The following is a 20,705-nucleotide window of genomic DNA, read 5'->3' on the forward strand; positions in this document are numbered from 1 at the left end:
CCCCCCCCCCCCCTTTTTTTTTTCTTAATTGCTTTGATATAGAAGTGAAGGAATGAAGAGTGATGGATGTTTGAGCATGTGATAGGCGTTTCTATTGCGTGATGATTGTTGGGAAATATTTCTCCAGTGTGTAACTTCACACTTTAGGATGGGACTGAACGGACATCAATCTGTCAACCACTTGAATGTACATAACCTAGACACAGATTTGCATTAAGGCTGCTAAATAGTTACATAGTAAGTCAAGTTGAAAAAAGACCGAAGTCCATCAAGTTCAACCGCTAGGGAAATAAACATATCCCAGATATAAAACTCTATAGACATGGTTGATCCAGAACAAGGCAAAAAAAACCTGGTACAATTTACTCAGGGGAAAAAAAATCCTTCCTGATTCCATTTGTCATTAGATTATCCGTTCTGTATAGGTTAGATTTGTTTTTACTGGTAAATGTATTATTTTCTTGAATGCAATATTACTGCTGTGAACTAATGCCATGATAAAACAAATTGTATGAATTATACATTGTGTGGTTACTCCAAGACCTAAAATATATGTACTTCAATGCCTAATATATGTACACACATATTTAAATACATATGTATATTTGACATTTTGGATATCATGAGAAATAATGCTGATAGCGTTGTTAGTTGAAAAAGAAAGAATATGTACCACATCAGTCCTCACCATTCTTATGTGCTGGCTGAGTTGGGTAAGTTGTATTGAATGTGAAAAATAATTTGATCTAATTTGTTGCTGCCAGCAGCGTTATAAGCTTCAGTGGTATTTACATAATCTTGCAGCAGTGATAAGGAAGGAGCTGTGAATACATATTCAGGAATGAGCTATCTCATGTATTCAATTTATCTTAGCTTGATGTTATTCTCAGATGCACGTCTCCTGCTGACCTCTCTGGGATTAGCATATAGTACGTGCCTAAGCTATCTTCATAAATTACCATTTACTCGTACCAGTGATATATCTACAGCTAGTCCAGCTCCTTAATATTCCTACAGAGATAAAAATGCCATGTAATACAGTAAACAAAAACTAAATTCCACTATTTTGGTCTTCTTCCTACTAAAAGGAATAAATAAAGTTGTAAGCATAATGTTTTGAAGTATAACATTTTGAGATAAGGGAACACATTGGTGACTGTGAAACTTGAAACATCATGGCAGTTTGCTGCCTAATTAATTAAGTCCTTATGGTTGCTGCGAAGTTACAGTTACAGCGAACCCCCTGCCTCCCTACATGTAGGAAGATACCTTCTTCTGAAGACATTGCTTGCCATCCTCCAGCCCTATACAGACATGGTAATCAAACTAACAACAAGGGACTTTCAAGGCATTTGATTTCCAAACTCAAATTATAAACAGCCCTAAACTTGAAAGCTGGCAAGCAAAGCGAAAAATTGAAATCCAATTTTTTGTCAGACTGGTCTTTTCACAGTCATGTATCATGGTTAGATGTATTGACTTGGCAGAAAATTGTCCCTATTTTGCCAACAATTTACCAGTGTTGGTAACCAATGAAAAAAAATAGTACAAACTCAAGCATCATCTCTTTTAACATGATCTTTATCCTATACCACTCCTGCAGCACATGGCATTCTGCTGGTCATAGCATCTTCCTAGTTACATGTCACCAATCTGATATCATCAATCCTTGGTTCCCAGAAACTCTTTTGACAACATAAAAATGATAATAGTCCATTTCCTGAATTTCTTCAGTCGTATCTAAGTAAACAGCTTTATGGCCACAGCTGTCTTAAAGATATATTATTTTTTTCTTTTAGAATATATATTTTTAATGTGCTCAGAGACCTCAAGAAAGTGGGTTAGTGCACTTGTAATTTAACCTCCCTTTTCTTAGTTAAATCCTAACTGTTCACTGTGCTGGAAAACTTTATCCAAGTACGTTACTTTTTCAACATCAGGACAACTTTGAACTAGTAAAAGAGAAACCGGAAATACTTAAATAAAAACGTATATTCTTTTTCTAATGGCATTTTGAAAGAAAAAAACTTGGTTTATACTTAGGTATGTATGGTATATTTTCTGCTAATTTTTCCATACAGCCACCACTTAAAATTTGAAAGGGTCATATATAGTAGAGTTAGCATATATACAGCGCTGATAACATTAACTATAAGTTACAGCAAAGTTGTGAGCTTCATAAGTATACTTATTAACTAACCTACTGTCCATCTGTCTTTATTTTTTAGACTGTTGTGGTACAGAACAGATGTGTGTTGTCTAATAAATCAAAGAAACATATCTAATGCAAATAAATTAGGCAATGTACATCTAAATAGAGGTAATATTTAGTCTATTAGTAAAACAAACCCTAGAATGTTTTTGTGACTTTTTGCTCCAGTAACCCCATGTAACCCTTTTGAATCTAATCAGTACAAATCTTTTTCATGGGTTCGTTCAGACATCAAAAGGTCACATATCAGAATCACTGAATTTATGTTATAGTTCATCAATTTGTCAGTTTAATAAAAAAAATTAAAGATCTCAAGGTTTACACATGCTTTATGTCAAATCCAATGAAATCCCATCTGGAATTCTAATAAGAGATTCTCTGGTCGATCTATGTTCAAGCTTCTAAAAATCAATGCAGTCATCGGTGTTACTTCAGCAAACCTGAACAATATTACTGTTGTGCTGTTGCTAGTATATATGTACATCTCTGTATATCTATTTTCTGCATTTCAAAAACATTTGTGAGTCAGTTATTTATGGTGCTTGACTTACTAAGAAAAAAAGAATAATCTTAGATTTGAACAAATGTTTCTACCAACTTGCCTTCCTCACTCCATGTCCACACAAATGTATAATTTATCAAAAAACAGCAGTGTTTAAAAGGTTTTTACAGTTATTTGCCCATTTTTAAAATGTAAAACCGTATACGAAGATACAAAAAGGCATCCCAACAAACTGATTTCATTTCTTGATTTCTACAAATTGATCTTGCACTATATTAATGTTATTTAAATTTGAGAGTACATTTTTCTTTACCTTTCAATGTTGTATTATGTTATAGTAAGGTCAGAGCTCAATATACTGTAAATATCCATGTTTCTCAAGCAGGTTTTCATGGAATTCCAGGGTTCCTCCAGAGCAGGGGGTCGGCAAACTTTTATGGCCATTAGGCCATTTCAGGGGTGGGTGGGAGCACAGTAGGCCGGACTCTGAGTCCCACCCTAATGGCTCCACCCACCAGGGAAAACCCCTGGGGATTTCTCTTCAGGGAGCTTTCCCTATTTACCACGCCCGCGGAAATATCAAGGCCAGCCACGGTCAATAAGGGAGCAACAGCAAGAAAGCGGCACCGGACCTCTGCCGGCTCTGGCTCCAGTAGTTCCTAACGCCCCCTGGCCGAACTACGATTTTTGGCCACTCAGCATTGTCCACACTTGGCTCACAAAAGTGCATGTCCAGGCTTACCTCTGACCAGAAACAGCTCCATGACCTTCAATGATGAGTAGTTTTTAGTAAATTTGTGAGAAAGGCTGCTGACAGCAAAAGGTATTGAACGGGCACAAGATGGAATATTTGCTCAGTTTAAAGTCCCTCTGTAATGTAACTGACACAGAGTGTGTAATGATCGTTGGAAATTCGTAGCTGATGTTTTAATCAATTACATTTAAAACCAGCTTTACATGCATTTTACTGTTATCAATTATTAGTGTAATATACATTTAGCCTTGCCTTCTCCAGCCTGCTATTTGATGACAGCCCAGCGCTGAGAAACACATTTGCAGCCTAAAGTATACTTACAAGTCTATGTTTTCTCTTTTAATAATACATACTTCATATAACCCATATGCCATGTTGCCTAGTCTTCCTAAGCATTAATGAGAGAGTGCTATTATTCAGGGGAAGTGATATAATTCTTCCCTCACACCCACACAGAAATCTTTCTTTATTACATTTTTTGCCAGGATTCGAAATGTTATAGAGCATTTTTTTACCACCAAATCCTGTGTGGGCAGCTGTCAACAAATACGAAGGTAGAACAAAGGACAGGACTGGGAAGGCCATGCTGTTCTTTTCAGAATAATACCTTGCTTTTTTGAAAATATAGGAACATTTACTATGAAGGAGCTGGCAGAAACCGAAGTCCTGTGGGCTGTTTAGCCTGAAGCAGATAGTTGATACAAAACCCCCACATTACTCGAATACATTATTCGTAGTTCCTGCTATATTTTAGAATGCAGTCTAAAAGAGTTTGCCCTATTGATGGGTAGACAATTTTCCGGAAGTAAATTTTACAGTGATTATTTTGTTTTTTACATGTGGTGAAATCGACAAGAAAATTAAACTTATTTTATACTTTTCAAGAGAAGTTCAAAGGAGAGGAAAACAGGGAATTTGAAAGGCCAAATAACCAAAAAATAACAAAAAAATATTGTAAAATGGACATTTCATAAGTTGATTACAAAACCTGTGAACATGGTAGTGTCACTAGAACTAGAAGGATGGGGGGGGGGGTACATGTGGAGAGATATTACACATAAAAAAAAGTGAAAAAAAAGTAGCCAGGAAAAGTGTTTTTATGTCAAATGCTTTTTAAATTTTTATTTTCACATTGGATATGTTCCCACAGGTCCCTCAACCCCACCAGCAATTCTAGGGGCAAAACTATGTTTATAGGTATGAATTAACTTAAAAGTTAAGGGAATTTATTTTAAAAAATTCTGATTATGCTATGTTCAGTTGCTGAAAAACTACTTTTTTGGTTTGAGGCATGTTCCTACAGATCTCTCTAACCAACCAGTAATTTGGTTACAAAACTATGTGTGGGGGCTGGACTTTACATACAGTAAGGCGAGTTTGAAAGAGAAACGATCCACACTGAGAGATTTGTCAAAAAAACATTTAGGCAAACATTAATGCCAAAGGTAAGCCAGAATGGAACCCGAAAATTTCAAAGCAATCACATCAATCTAGTGTAAATAAAAGTATTACCTTTTGAACTAAACTTTTCACAGTCAAAAAATAATTATGTAGCTGTGCTTGGCTGTAGCTATTTAGCTATTTTAGCCCTCAAACCTTTTGATGTCTTGTTAACAATTGCTCACCACCTACTCCCTGTGACTCCCTGTGGTTTCTAGTGTAATATAAAGATCCTGGGAAAAGTAGTCTGGCATCTGTTGTTCTTTCTGGTCTCACGTGAGCACACAAAGTTAGTTGGTTCCCCTTCTTGCTCCATTCAGAGATGAGAAGAAATGAGATGTGCCATGTGAATGTAGTGCAGTGTACAAACACATTTGTCCCATTCTGTGTGGCCCATTCTGCCACACATTCTGTTTACCACTTTCCTCAAAAACACTGTATTCACTTATCAACCCAAGTACTGTTAGAATTTGTCTTGTTTAATTTGGTGTTTAGTTGGGCTTTATTATATTTGGGCCTGATGTATTACATCTCTCCAAGACTAGAGAAGATAGACTATCATGGCAAATGATTTCAATCCTGATCTAGGTGCATTCTAAATGTATTGGATCACCTAGTTTCACATAGGATGTGCTATCTCCACTCTTAGAGAGCTTTTATAAATCAGGTCTATTATGTCAATGTTTATTATAATATGATGGGCTTTGCAGTAAAACCACACGTGATGCTTAAAAATTTCCACAGCTCTTAGAGATTCACCCAAGCCACCTTCTGATCCTTATGCTGATATTAGGGCACACATCCACACATATAACAACATTCATCAAATGCTTTATAAGCAGGGGGGCCCACACTTTTTTGGCTTGCAAGCTACTTTTAAAATGACCAGGTCAAAATGATCTACCAACAATAAAAACTTAGACCTAGTAACTCCTGTGCGCGGTAGAGTTTATTTTGAAAGGCAGGGCTCCGCGATCTACTCGCGTTGCCTTTGCAATCTACCGGTAGATCGCGATCCAACTGTTGGGCACCCTTGCTTTATAGAATTCCAGTTTTAGTAATCTTTAAAGCTTTATACTGGAAAATTTACCAAATGAGCTCATGTTTATTTTTTTTTCTGATTGATCACCCACACAAATTACACTCAAGTGAGCATGCTATTACTGGCAGAACTGAGAGATACCTCATCTCACACTAAGTAGATCTGTAGGGGAACTTGGTGTGTTCCTTTAGGTAGTGTTTGACGGAAATATATAATACGTGACAAAAGTGTTCTTAATCATGTACAAGAAAATATATTCTGGATCAAGTTATTGATTTTCATTGGATTTTCATTGGAGTGCACAAAAATAATTATAATTTTAGCTTCTGTGTATGTGTTGAATATACATAAAGTGATGTGACAGAATGGGTATTGGAACTTTATGCAATTCAGTATTTCGTAATGCATTGGGCTCCAATTTTTCCCATGTACTTTGACTACGTTATCACTAGACATTCCTTTTTATTATTATTATTATTATTATTATTTTTATATTGGTATTGAAATACTCTAATGCAAATTTGAATTACCCAAACTCCCCACCTTCCTTAAATAAAACTGATAGTCCACTTGGGTTGTTTACCTTGCTTCTTTATGTTTTCAATTTATATTACCAGATCAGTATTTAGGTTTAATGCATTGGGTTTGTAATATCACCATCACATTCCAATATCCTCTAGACTACTGTTTCTCAACCAGGATTCTGTGGAACCCTAGGGTACCTCTAGAGGTTTGCTAGGGGTTCCTTGAGCAATGACCAATTTGTGCCTCTCAAGTCAGTTTAAATTGTACCAATGGATTTTTTGGCTATCTGTACGGGTTAGATTCTTCCAACTAGCCAGCAATATAGGAAGCATTCTTCCTACTGATCACAATGCTAATCTACTGTGAGCTGTGAATATAGTAATTGTAGCTTGGGTACCCTGGAGACCTCACTTATATTAAGTTATATTGTTGTATTGTTAAAAAGGTTAAGAAACACTGCTCTGGAGCAAGATGTCCTTATAGTGGAGCTCCTAGTTGGAACAAAGTGGGAAAAGTTTAAAACCCACTCCAGGTTTATCCTGCCATATATCCCCCTGTTGGGCAAATTTACTGTTACTGTACTGTAACCGTACACTAAATGTCCAACCAGGGAGGATGGCTTGTGTCCATAGGACTAAAATGTGCTGTGTGTACAGCATTTGTATGTTCTATTGTCACTGATCATAAAAAGATTGTTTCCAGTGACAGAAATCTAGTGTGTACAAAGCTTAATTTTGTGGATACTGTTAACTAGGACAGAGAGATAAAATCACCTTGAAAGGTGACATCAGATAGGAATGTCATGACAAATGGCAAATAAACTGAAACAAGATAGTGAAAGAAATAAAGCAAACCATTAACAATGAGATCCTAGTCTAAAGAATAAGTTTTCTTTATTGGCCTGAGTAAAGCTACGTACACACGGCAGATTTTTATCGCCCGATAATCGGCATCAGCCAATTATCGGGCGAAAATCTTCCGTGTGTACAGTCGGTGTCGTCCATCGTCCGGACGACCGACCTGCCGGATCCACGGACGATGGAAGACAGCCGATCGTAATGAAAGGGAAGGGGAGAGCGCGCAGCAGGGTGCCGCTCCGTCGCTCTCCCCCCTCCCCTCTCCATAGAGCATGAAGGGTGCTGTATGTACAGCACCGTTCATGCATCTTGCAGCCCCTTGTCGTTGGAAAGGATCGTGAAAGATCCTTTCCAACGACAAAAATTGCAAGTGTGTACGCAGCTTAAGCACTTAAAAAAACACAGATTATGGTCTGCAGAGATTCTGAAGGCCACACAATAACAGCTTCACACCAGCAGTCTAGACATTTGAATAGTTGATTCTTTGTAAACCAGAGGTGCACACGCTGCTAATTAAAATTGCTAGTCACAGTATCTCTTTTTTGGATATTACATAATAATATGTTGGCGCTATATAAATCCTGTTTAATAATAATAATAATAATAATAATGGTTATGCATTATAACAAAATACTTAAAGTATTGTTAAAACGTGAAGACAATTTTTTTAATATTGGACACATTATAGAAAAAAGTATATAGCTAGTTACCTTTTACTGGTTTTAACAATTCCCTCTTTTTTATATATGCACTAGATTTAGGACTGACCTATTTTTTTTTTTTTTTAAAGCAAGACATCTTTCATACGAAATTCTAATTTCTCCAGAAGATTGATGGATTGGGAGGAAAAGATTCCATTAAGAGCTCACAGAATCTATTCATTATTCAGTTCCTGCTGCTTTAATTACTCTACCTTTACTACTTTAGAACTGCAAGATTTTTTTTCTTGTTTTTGAATGCACTGTGCTCACGTAATATCCCCGCATGAGCACACAATGGCTAATACAGAGATTTTGTTTAAATTTACTGAAGATTATGACCACCCATGGCCCACCCAGTTTTTGTAGAAATCAATGTGGTTTTTGTTTAAGCCAATACTGCTACTGCTAATAGGAATGTAAAAAAGCTACACAAACAAATGCTGAACATTTACTGCTCTGGAGGGCAATGGGTCAGATCAAGTTGAAGGATCTCGTACACTTCCCATCAGCATTTCATACACTTTTTCCACTGTGCACCATGTTGTCACCCACCAGTCTCTATGTCCCCACTTTGTTTGTAGTCATGTAGGGACCGGAGGATGGGGCCACTGTAAACGCTGTTGACCCTCCAGTGTTTCAGAAAACAGTGAGGTTCTGGGGGACTGCATGTTGGAAATCTATGTAGGAAGCATTTTCTTTTTTTAAATTTTTATATTCTTTCTATAGGAATGTTGTCAATTGAAAAGGCATCACATAAGTTGGCTTATTCACTAAAACAATTTAGGAAACTAAGCTCCATTGGCAATTTGATTATTTTGAATATTACTTAATTTATATTACTTACATTTTTTAGATGTCTTCGGTGTCTGTATATGTCTCTATTTAAAGGACTGGTGTGTTTTAGCATTCATGTGTCCTGATATTGTAAGAAAGAGATATGACGCCGTCTGGTGCTTACATTTGTAGTTTTAAGACTACTAGGCAATTTACTGTTAAAAAAATACATAGAGAGGCAGAAAAACTTAAAGCAGATTTTGGGAAGCAGATTTTTTGAGGGCTTCAAGTGCAACATTGAAAATTAGCAATTCCCTTACATAGCATGCTTAGGGACTGCTGAAAAAATGTATGTGGTGTTTTGGAACAATACAATTTTCACAAATACTCTCAAATACATTTACACAAGCGGTAAATTGAATTGTTGAACTGAATTTTCCTTTACAATTAGCTTTTCTTACCGCAACGGCACCCCAACTTCAATTCAACTTTAAAAAAAGGCCTTTTTAGGTAGTTTTGGTCTTGACACCTGTTTTTTATCCTGCTATAATAGCCCTGACGTCCCCAACAATTTTGCTAACAATACTTTATTCAGGGGCTTTTGCTTGGGGCAGTTAGCTTCAAAATAGTATTGAACACAAACTAACACTAACTAACTTAGCACTAATCTGATGAATTCGGAATGAATTAAACCTGGGCAATTCCATTCAACCCTGAAACAGTTATTTTAAAGAAATACCTAGCTACACTTTGGTTTAGCAGCTGACAATTTGTGGGTAGCCAATTAATCTAACTGCATGTTCCCTGGAAAGAATTTGAACTTTGGACCAACTCTACAAAGGCAACAGTGCTAGCCACTAAGCCTTCCATGCCACCCCATGAACCAATAATAAATTAATAAAAATGGTGTGGCCACCAGAGTTGCCAGTTTATTATGTTAATTACTTACATATTTTATTTAGGTCTCATGGCCACTTTGCTTGTCAGTGCCTCACCTGCATTCAATCATCCAGAAAACAGTTAACATATGTACTATTGCTAGTGTAGCTTTTGCTGTCATACTATTGTGTACACTGACTACTAGGCAGAGTTTATTGAGCACAAATGAACACAGTTGCATTATTTAGTTAGTGCCTGGGTTAAGTTTGCTTCTTCACTTTCAAATAAGCGAACCACTGAGAAAATTTCCGAATGTGAACACAATGATAAAAAACTGTGATTCATATCTTGCTCTTGATTAATAATCCTGTAGGCAGAAGCTTTTCCAGCAGAGTGAGATTTCAGCACAGAGGTTCAAGGAGATTAATTGCAACAGGGCTGATTTAATCCATGTGCTGACAGTATCTGCTAAATCTGGGGCTGCTGTGTTGATGAAAGGTATATGTGGCCTTTCATCTGAAAACTCTTTCTTGATATTCTCATAGGTACTGGAGACCTTTCAATACATTGTACAGTATAAATGTACCTGCTACTAACATAATGATTGCCATAGGTATCCTCCCTGATTCACCAGTATCTGAAATAATAAATATGGAGTTGATCAAACTTTGTACTTGAATGAAGAATATAAAGAATGATATTGCATTTAGATTAACTTCATTACCTAAATTATTTTTGTATCCTCTCCTTTTCTAAATTGTATTGTTCTTTTGTTCTAGAGCATTTCTACCCACAGTAGCAAATTGAAAACAATCATGAATTCTACATGGTATTTAGGTCATTGTCACCCAGTCTGTACATTATTCATGTATCACTGCCCACTGGAACAGACATAATCAATATTCACTGCACATATTCATTATTTCAACAATAATGGAATTGGTGATAAGAGACCTTCCCCCATGTTAACTGACACACAAAACAATAGTATTTTTGTAGTTATGATTGTCTGCTAATTTTTAACAGCCCACTCAAAAGTTAATTGGCGCAGGACTACAGTGTTTATGAGGTAATGCCAAGCTGTCCGCTACTAAATGTGAATGATTAAAAAATATATATAATTAAAGAAATAATACGTGCAAATACATTGTTAGAAACTGGAAAATTGTATACTTACCTTCCCTAATTTTCCTTTCCTGGGGCATTCTAATGGCAGCATACAATAGGATTTGGCTATGCTTCCTACAACCCGATAGGACTGGTTAGCTAAAAATGATTTACCCCTTAAGGCTGACAGTTAGCAAGTTGAGATACACTGTCAAAAAAGGAGTTTGAATAGGAGCCTAATATGTCTTACTTACCTATACGCACCTGTGACAAACTGACAATATGGGCAGCAGAGGGAAAACCTCCTCCCCTTTCTGCCCCTTAAAGGCTTCAGAGGTCCATGGGGGGCAAACATGCGGCCATGACAGACCAGCATGCTTTTCACACATTCTCATAGTCCCCTTGTCACCTCCTCCCCCATCAATTTTGGTAAGAATACAAAGTCCACAGACTTAGCTATTAACTTTAAATGTTGGTTAGCTAAATTCAACATGAACACAAGTTTGGCAAAAACACACGAACAAAACAAAGACAATATTCCGAATTTCTAACTCTTCCCTACTATAGTTTATTTTTTTGTGTTTGTCTGTCTCAATTGGAGCAATTTCCCTGACAGGAGGTGAGGAAAACTTTCCCAATACAGCACTGCAGTCAACAGCATACATGTTTGATTTAAATGAGACGAAAAGAGGACATTCCCTCAAACATTCCCTCCTGAGAATCTTCCAGATTCATGTGTTTTAATGGCATTCCCACAAGGGAATGTTTTAGGGAATGTCACTTTTACTATTTTCTAAATAGAGCTCATAATTCCCCTTAGAAAACATTTATCTAACCTCAACGTTGTACACTATACTTTTCCTAAACGGATAACAATTCAGGCTGTAAATACAAAAGATTCTCTATACACCAAAAACCTAATAGAGTTTACCTCTTCTTGATTTTATAGCATTCATTCTTCAAGGTCATATCACAATCTGAACAATATAATCAAATCTTTGGAACATTTGACCATGTCATTTGGATGGAAGAAGCTATTGAATAGATGGCATACAGCCATACTCCTTATCTTATGTTACTTTTCAGTACAATATAATATTTAAAAAAAACTGAAGCATCTCAGAACATAAAAAAACCTTAGATTCCAAAGAGAGACTAAAGACTGAAAATTGTAACCTAATTATTGTAAAGTAATTATTTTCTACAGTTTAGTTTAACTGTGTTAAATGAAAAAACACCCACACACTATAAATAAAAAAAATAATTATTACAAAAGTTAACCCTTCCCCATTGTTCTCTAAATAAAGATGAAAATATATAAAACACAGGGTCAAAACATCTTCACTTCTTTACAGCTCTTCTGTCAAGGGCTACTGATAATAAAATCCACAGAGTAATTTTCCCATCTTCAAAATAGGTCAGTTACAGCCAGGACTAATGGCCCTTGCAACACTGTCTTTTAGTTTCTTTATATTTTGTACAACAATTTGGTGCTTTTTTCATATATTATTTTAAAATTTTAAAATGACATAAAATGACATTTATTTTGTTAAAACACTCAAATTTTTAATAAACTTTTTTACACTTTTCACCTTTTTTTTCATTCTTGTTTGAATCCCAGTGCTTATCTCCTGCAGCCCCTATAAAGCCCCTTATCTCTACATGTATACCTTCCAGTACAGGATATATTATAGTTCTCAATGTGAGTTCCTTGATGGAGACAGCAGTGTACCATGTTGATGTAATGTGTGTTAATACAGTAAGTTGTCATCACTATTGAAAGTCCATGTGATGGAGAAAATAGAGGAGAAAAGGAAGTACAGGCACAAGGATCCTAATGGCAGGGTCACTAGGTGTTATTTTTTAAAATGTTCAAAATTTTGAAAATTACTTTTAAAATACATTAACCTGTAAAAACTTTAGGTCTCATTGGTTGATTTTTCATATCCTTTAGGTGAATAGTTGGCTAGTATTTTTTTAAAATGAGTCTACATGCTCAAAGTCTTTTTTTTTTACAGAAAGCCAAAAAAATTAGAAAATTAAAAACCATGTGACAAGAATTGTAAACTGGATCAAAGAAGAGAACATTTAAATTGAATGGTTTATCCTTACCTGTAAGGAGAAAGGTAAATATGTAATTAATTCTGTAAAATTCCGTAGGAATATTGTTTTTTTTACCTTTTTTTTACAGTAGTGATCTCTCCCAGGCAACAACTAACAGTGACCCCTTTTTACCTAGCCAGTGGCCAGCTAACTACAAGTTCTAGTACATCTACTATAGGGTTCCTGGTAATATTTGAAGTGAGCAGGATAAAAAATGGAACACACAGTTCTATTGCAGAAACTGTTCTGTTAGTCTGTGGCTGTTAGTTGTGTGTTTCCTTCCATGTGAAAAGACTGCCAGCTGGGGACACAAATGGGAATATTGCTGGGACTACATGCAATTTAGTGTTTATTACTTCATTGGAAATTTATGGATTGATTCCATATTTATGTAGGTATGTATTATGTATGAGTTTGGTAAAATGCATTGCTAGAAGGCAAATAATCTGTATATCTTGGTCATTCTGATGATTAAATTGAAAGGGAAATAGGAGACTCCAGTGGAAGTAGGAACAGTAGTTTTGGATTTGCCATTAAATCTACTAGTGGAATCTTTTTAGTCTCGAAACTGGCTATTAAACTAGGTTTTGACTGAAACAACAACTGTAGCAAAAATTATATTTCTAATTGTATAAAAAATTGTGTACCAAAACATACTGATAAAATTTAGTACATTATTGCAAATCAATGGTGTAGAATGTGTATGCTTGTTATCTGTTCTTCCTATAATTTGTTTTGTTTGCAGGGTTAGTTCACTTTGGGCTGATAAAAAACAAACATTTCCACAAAGTTGGATAAATATATGTTAAAAATGGAGCCAAGAGAAAGAAAAATAATGATTATTACACTGGTGTAATTCTGATCAATTGATTTATATAATCTATTTTTATTTTTCACTCATATCGTAGGGAAGAAAGAAGAAAAAGACAGGGTTTTGCTGGCTTAATATTTGTATGTTATTAAAGCATTTGTGTCAATGTTTTTTTTGAAAAACAGAACAATAGTAAGGTAATGTTGCATTAAAAGTGTAATACTTCATATTTATAAATTAGATTACATATATAACTATATATAAGTAATCTAAGAACAATATACGTATAAAGGATAACAGATCAATATTAAAACATACATGTGAACAAGTGTTAATCAAAGATATTCTAAATCAGAGTGCATCAAAGAGTTGTACTTAGGAAATCTAGTGTCTCTGAAAGTTTCCCGACACGTTTCGCCAAATCAATGGATTCCTCAGGGAATCAAGAAACTTTAGTAGATATAAATGAAAATAAAGGAAGTGAAATATAAATGAAAATAATGATCACAGAGTGGCACTTATGTCACGAGAGAGTAAGCTTCAGGGAATAAATCTGTTCATAGTGTAGTATGGAAAGTGAACAAAATCCTATCAGCGGCCAGCCACCAGGTGACGCCTGGGGTATTTTTCACTCCACTGTTTGAGCTCATTCCCACATGCCCAGTCACTTCATTTTCTCAACACTCACAATCACACATTCCTATTAAACTGGCAGTAGAAAATAGAGCAGGTTTCTCCATCCCATTCTATAAATTATATCCTAAAAACCAATAACGATGAACAGCCAAACATGTTTACCTTTCTTTCCCTAAAAAGGCTGGATAAGAAACCAAGACTGTTCTGATCATCATCTTCATATTTACTGGTAATTTGTAATAGTAAAATGGCTAAAGAGCCATAAAGTTTCTTGCATCATATATTATATCGTTTGTATCAATAGTTTGCTCTTTACAATGTAGCTTTTTTAGTTACTAGTGTGTGAGATTCTAGGACAAACAGGCCAGTTCCCACTTTGTTATAAAAGTTTGAATTTTTTTTTCTTAATAGGATCCTATTGCAATAATGTAACCAAGACATGTGAATGCAGTACATAACACCAATGTATGTAAACCATTTGTGTGAACTGATTTGTAGTATATTTAAAGAAAATTGAATTTGAAAATATTTTGTAATAATCTTGTAGGATATATAAACCAAGAATACTATGATAGAACAATATAGACCCCCAGCTTTCTGCAAATATATAAGTATTGGCAGAAAAATGCAAAATCTTCATGTTTGACTAGACACCAGAATGTCCCTTTAAAGATACATAAGTGGCCTAGAAACACTGCTACATTGTTACTTTTTTTTTTAGGGGACAGATGTGGGAAAAAGAATTCACATTTAGAATCATAGCATGTTAAAATTACTCCTTACAAAAGAGACCAGTTTTGTACTGAGCAGCTACCAAATGTCTATCCAGTCTGCTGCTTCCCTTCGGGGATTTGAAGTATGTCTCCATTTACTGGCAATAGAAGCACAGCTGAGCAGTTATTTTGAACTGCCTCAAAGTCTTGCAATCTGTACATGTCCAGTGGATTTGCTTCAGTGTCACATATATAAAATATATTGTAATTTAATTACAATCGTTTTAATGATCTATTTTAGCTAATGGAACACAAAGCATTTGTCTCTTCAACTGTCATGACAGCAGCAATTAATACAGTCATTCAGTATAGCATATGTGATACATGCAGGCAAAACCAAACTAAATACTAAGGTGCTAATAAAGAAGCTTTGACATAACCAAACAAAAATAAAAAACATGATGCACTATTGGTGAATCCTCTAATAGGGTATATTATAAGGTATTGGCCAGAGCTATGAGGAAAAAGATGGGATTGCTTGTTTTTGGTCATTTTAAAATGAGCAAACAAGGTAGACTGACAATGGTGAAAGTGAGAAGAATTTTGGGGTGAATCAATGAGGGGTCACCAGCAGAAAACAGAAGGTCCTATTTCCCCTATAGATCCTATTAGTCCTATATTTAGTAATAATAGTGTATAGTGTATAATAGTAATAATAGTGTATACACTTCTCAAGGCTGGATAGGATTCACCTTTCTGGGTTTGCTGGATCACCCAGCTTCACTGATGAAAGTGTATCCTATTTAGCCTTGAAAAGCTTTAATAAATCTGGCCCTATGAGTCAGACACTGTAGGTAGATTTTAACATGTCTAGGACAAACATAGAACTATACTCAGACAAGAAAATTAGGAACAAAACGAAACATTAAAAAAGTCCAACTTGATGAACCACTTGGTCTTTTTCTACTCTACTAATGTTTCCATATTATTTAGTTTATATGAAGTAGGAAAACAATGTTGGGGGCTTTACTGGTGTCTTTGTAATCAGTAAACATGAATAGGATATTTGGTGAAAAACATCTGTTTCATCTGTTGTTTACAATATTTGTACTATTATATACTATTATAATATTTGTATTCAAGTCTTCCATAAAATATGGCCACAACTTCAGTAAGATATATATATACAGAATGTTGTATTACTCGGTATTGACATCTAAAATGGTAGACATTATTACAGTTTGTTACATGCTTTACATGAGGATAGAGTGCAATCAACTAGTGGCCAACTAAAATGTACAAATTTTAATTCAAGAGTGAGTGACCCATTAGTGATCAGAAGGGGAATACCGGTATGAATGGCACATGAGTGATCAGAAGGGGAATAATCTTTCAGAATCTTTTTTTTTCTAGATTTTCCTCCTTTAAAATTGGATGCGTCTTATACGGCGAAAAATACGGTATTTTTTATTAACAGATTGAACATGTGTTTATTAAATTTTCCCCCCTTTTAAATAAATGTTTAAAAAATGACACAATAGCAGCGACGGACACATTTGGTGCCCCATGTTTATACTCGAAAATGTAGATTTCTTTTTTGTCAAGTAAAAGTAACTACCACTGTTAATATTTGAGTAAATATGGTAATTAAATAATCTCCCTTTGCAGGAATATTTAAATCTCAAAGCATGCTTGGACTTTGTCCATTTATCCAGCTGTGTATGTTAAAGCGTACCTAAACCCAGAATTTTCACGTTACATAAAATAATAGAGAACTCTTTTATGTAAGGTAAAAATTCTGTTTTTTTTTTAGGTGCAACCCCATTTTTTTTAAAAAAAAAAGAGGGGTGCAGCACCACTCTCCAATTCTCTGCTGCCTAGGCGATCAAGAATGAATGGGAGCGCAATGCTTCCCAGCATACCTAAGTCAGGGATCCCAACCATCTCGGGCATGCGCAGAAGGAGCCTTTTTGCTCATAGAGATAAATTTGCCGATCTCACTTTTTTCATCCTACGTCACCCGATCTCGTGCCTGGGTAGAGTGATGTAGTATGAAGAACCCGCAAGAGAAGACAAAGATGGCAGCGCCCGGTGTGCCCGCTCCGGGACGGATGCCAAGACAACGCAGGACCCAATGCCAGACAGCCCCGGAGTGATCGGACTGTGCTGCGAGATTGAAGGTAAGTGTGTTTTTAATTTTTTACTTTTGAGTATAGTTTCTCTTTAAGGATCTCTGTCAGACAAAAGTGCCTTGCTTTAAATTTAAATATATTTATTTCTTCTTTCTCTTTCTTGATAGATTTTGGAGGAGGTCCACTAATGTGTTAAGTGAACCTATCCTGAAAAAATATGATGGAACATATTTATAAATCAGTGAATGTAATCTACATGTGTATTAAATATTAGCGGTTGGTTCACCTGTTGTAAATGTTTGGTGAATGTCACTGTTTAAATAATATGTTCCTATAAATTTAGAATGATTTGCACTCATAACTACTTTCTTGTAGAATAAATGAATAAAACAAAATATAAGATTATGAGTAATAGAAAGTGACTAGAGTAATTCTCATAAACACATATTTATGACTTTGACATTTGTCAGCTGTTTGACCATCTGTTTTATCTTGGTTCCAAATGTGAGGATGAGTAAGGAAAATTAGCATGACATCATTATCAATTGTTCTTGCTGTGTGCTCTTGTATTATAATGTTTTCTTTACTATTCTTGATGTATTGTATATTCAGCATTAAAGATTTCTATAAATACTATTGAGTACAAAAGGGGCACTAAAGGTTTTTTTTTTTAATTTGTAAACAATATTGTACATTAGGGCAAACATATTATTTTGTTTCAAAGGCAGACTCCTAATATATGAGACAATTATTAATGCAAACCTAAAGTATGGAAAATGATCTGAAGCTGGACAAGACATAGCAAGCAGTTCCAGTTGCGAGCTTTTGAAGTCCATTTTCAAAAGCAGTGTCCCTAGGACATCCAATTTGAGGGAACCCGGTTATACTAATGTCTAGCGTCTTCTATCAAGAGTATTTACCTGTCTCATTTTGTTCTGCTAGACCACCCTACTAGCCAGTAAAGCCATCCATCCCAGCGAACAACCACTAGTGAGTCTTAGCTAGTAACAATGAAAGGGTCTAAATTTTAAACATGCCTTAATTCTCCCTATTCTAAAGAAACCCTCACTGGACCCTCCCTACCCTCTAACTATCGTCCTATCTCCCTTCTCCCATATGTCTCCAAACTTCTTGAATGCCTTGTGTACAAAAGACTCACCAATTACCTGAGCACCAACTCTCTCCTTGACCCCCTCCAGTCTGGTTTTAGAGCTGCCCATTCCACTGAAACAGCCCGTACTAAAGTAGCCAATGACCTCATCAGAGCTAAGTCTCAAGGAAACTTTTCCTTGCTCCTTCTCCTTGATCTTTCCTCTGCTTTTGTTGATCACCCCATTCTAATACAAATCATGCGCTCCATTGGTATCAGTGACACTGCTCTCTACCTGTCCCCTGAGACCACCAAACTCCTTGTACATGCTCTTATCATCTATCGTCTGGACTACTGTAACCTCCTCCTCTCTGGTATTCCACTAACCCGAATCTCTCCTCTACAATCTATTATGAATGCTGCAGCCAGACTCATCCATCCTTACCACCCCTCCTCCTCCGCTGCATCTCTTTGTAGTTCTCTCCATTGGCTTCCATTTCACCTAAGAATCAAATTCAAGCTCCTGTGCTTTACCTTCAAATCCCTCCACAGTTATTGTCCCACTTACATTTCTGACATGGTTAAAAAGTACTCCCCCAGCCGCTCTCTCCGCTTTTCCAATGACCTACTAATGACTTCCTCACTCATAACCTCATCACACGCATGGATACTAGACTTCTCTAGAGCTGCCACGACTCCCTGGAATGGTCTTCCTCGTCCTATTCGGCTTGCTCCCACTTTCTGCTTATTTAAAAGAGCACTCAAAACCCATGTTTTTCAAACTTGCCTACCCATCTTCTTCTGTCTTTTGAAACCACCACTACTTCCCACCACTACATATCTCCCATCCTATTGTATGTAAATTCCCCCCTCTATTAGATTGTAAGCTCTTCGGGGCAGGGTCCTCTCCTCTTGTATCACTGTCTGTATTAGTCTGTCATTTGCAACCCCCCATTTTTATGTACAGCGCTGCGTAATATGTTGGCGCTATATAAATCCTGTTTATTAATAATAATAATAATAAAAATAATATGTGGCTTGAGTATGGAGAATGAATTGGAAAATTGACCTGACATGCAGGCACCTGCAGGCGATTAAAAAAAAGCCACATCAAACATTGCTTTCTGCCTTGTTTAACAATAAATACTGAAATTGTTGATTTACCTAAATGTGTTGTAGTTCAGCTGTAGTACAGGGTGGTTTTATAGAGAATCAGCCTTAACTTTATTTTCATATCTGGGACATGGTATGTCTGGTTGACTGGTACTTACTTTGTCTAGTCCAGTAGTCAAGGGAAAAGAACATTTGTTTCACTGTGATTTTATCAGGGCATCAGGAGGTGTATGATCTTCTTCTATAGCTGGTTCACTAAGCTGTAAGTAACATGAAGAGGCAGTGAAATGTACCGTAGATCTCAGCCTCTCAAGAGAGAACAAATGCAGGCAAAGCATCAGCATCTCTCTCTGTAATGTGCATGTTTCACATTTTGTAAAGGTGGGTGAGAGGTCATTTTGTTAGCCACTAATCACTTTATTCTCTATAAGCTTTCTTCACAAATTACTTTGATTAAATGAACTAAAACAGTTTCTGAGTCACAGAACATTTATCTGTATACTATGTGTAAAAATGTCAGCACTGCCAACTTGCTAAATATAAAGGTTATGATGAAAAGATAAAGGGTGGGGTACCACTGTTGTAAAATGTAAGGAGTACCATGACAATGTAAGAAGCTTCTGACTGAGTAGATTTATAAAGGTCACTCATCTCCAAGGTGATTCTGAATATCCTTAGTAATAAATAATGATATAATAAGGAAAGTAAGTTATTGCTTATAATGCACAAAAAGTTACTCAGGCTGAAATCTGACAGCAATTGCAGAGAAAAGATTATGAGTTAGTTATAACTAAAATAAGAACTGCATAGGGCAATGGTGGGAAGTGCATAACATGATACTAAAATTAGTAGTTTAACAGATGTCAAGTGTTCAGACTATATAGTCACTTCTTCTAAATTTGTAGAGAACATCAATGATTGGTCTTACTTGATACAAATGTTACATTAAAGATTAGGTTTTTCTATAGCCAGGTTTGGATACCATCAAGATGTTAATGTGTCTTAGGCTGTCATGAGCCTATGCCTAAATCTGTTGGACAACATTTGGATCATTTAGAATAGCAGTCATCAAAGTGTATGTTCAGTCTAAACCTAATAGTTTTGGATAGAGTCGGGAGGAGTTGTGATGGGAGATTCACCCCCACTTCCTATCCTGCTGATAATGTTTTACCAGTGAATGAAAACATGTATTACTGAATAGCATTGAAGATTTCCAACATTTTGTATTCCTTTTTGTGCCACTGTTGCAGCAGTTTCTATCATGTAAATATAGCTAAAACAGCAATACAAATTTTTCTTGATAGTTAGGGCTAG

At 35.9% G+C, this 20,705-nt stretch overlaps 1 protein-coding gene across 2 annotated transcripts in view; it reads left to right on the forward strand.

The window, feature by feature from the left end:
• The window catches only part of FUT9 (fucosyltransferase 9), a 107,579-nt gene that overhangs the window by 75,707 nt on the left and 11,167 nt on the right, over positions 1-20,705 (forward strand). Inside the window, exon 1 of one of the 2 annotated variants that reach the window (XM_072408663.1) lies at positions 12,741-12,919. The exons of the other annotated variant lie outside the window; for it this stretch is intronic. The gene's annotated coding sequence lies outside the window, so the exon portion shown is untranslated. Of the gene's footprint in view, positions 1-12,740; positions 12,920-20,705 lie in introns of those variants that run through there. 2 annotated transcript variants of the gene reach the window in all.

Source organism: Pyxicephalus adspersus, chromosome 4 (assembly GCF_032062135.1).
Source record: "Pyxicephalus adspersus chromosome 4, UCB_Pads_2.0, whole genome shotgun sequence".
Lineage (NCBI taxonomy): Eukaryota > Metazoa > Chordata > Amphibia > Anura > Pyxicephalidae > Pyxicephalus > Pyxicephalus adspersus.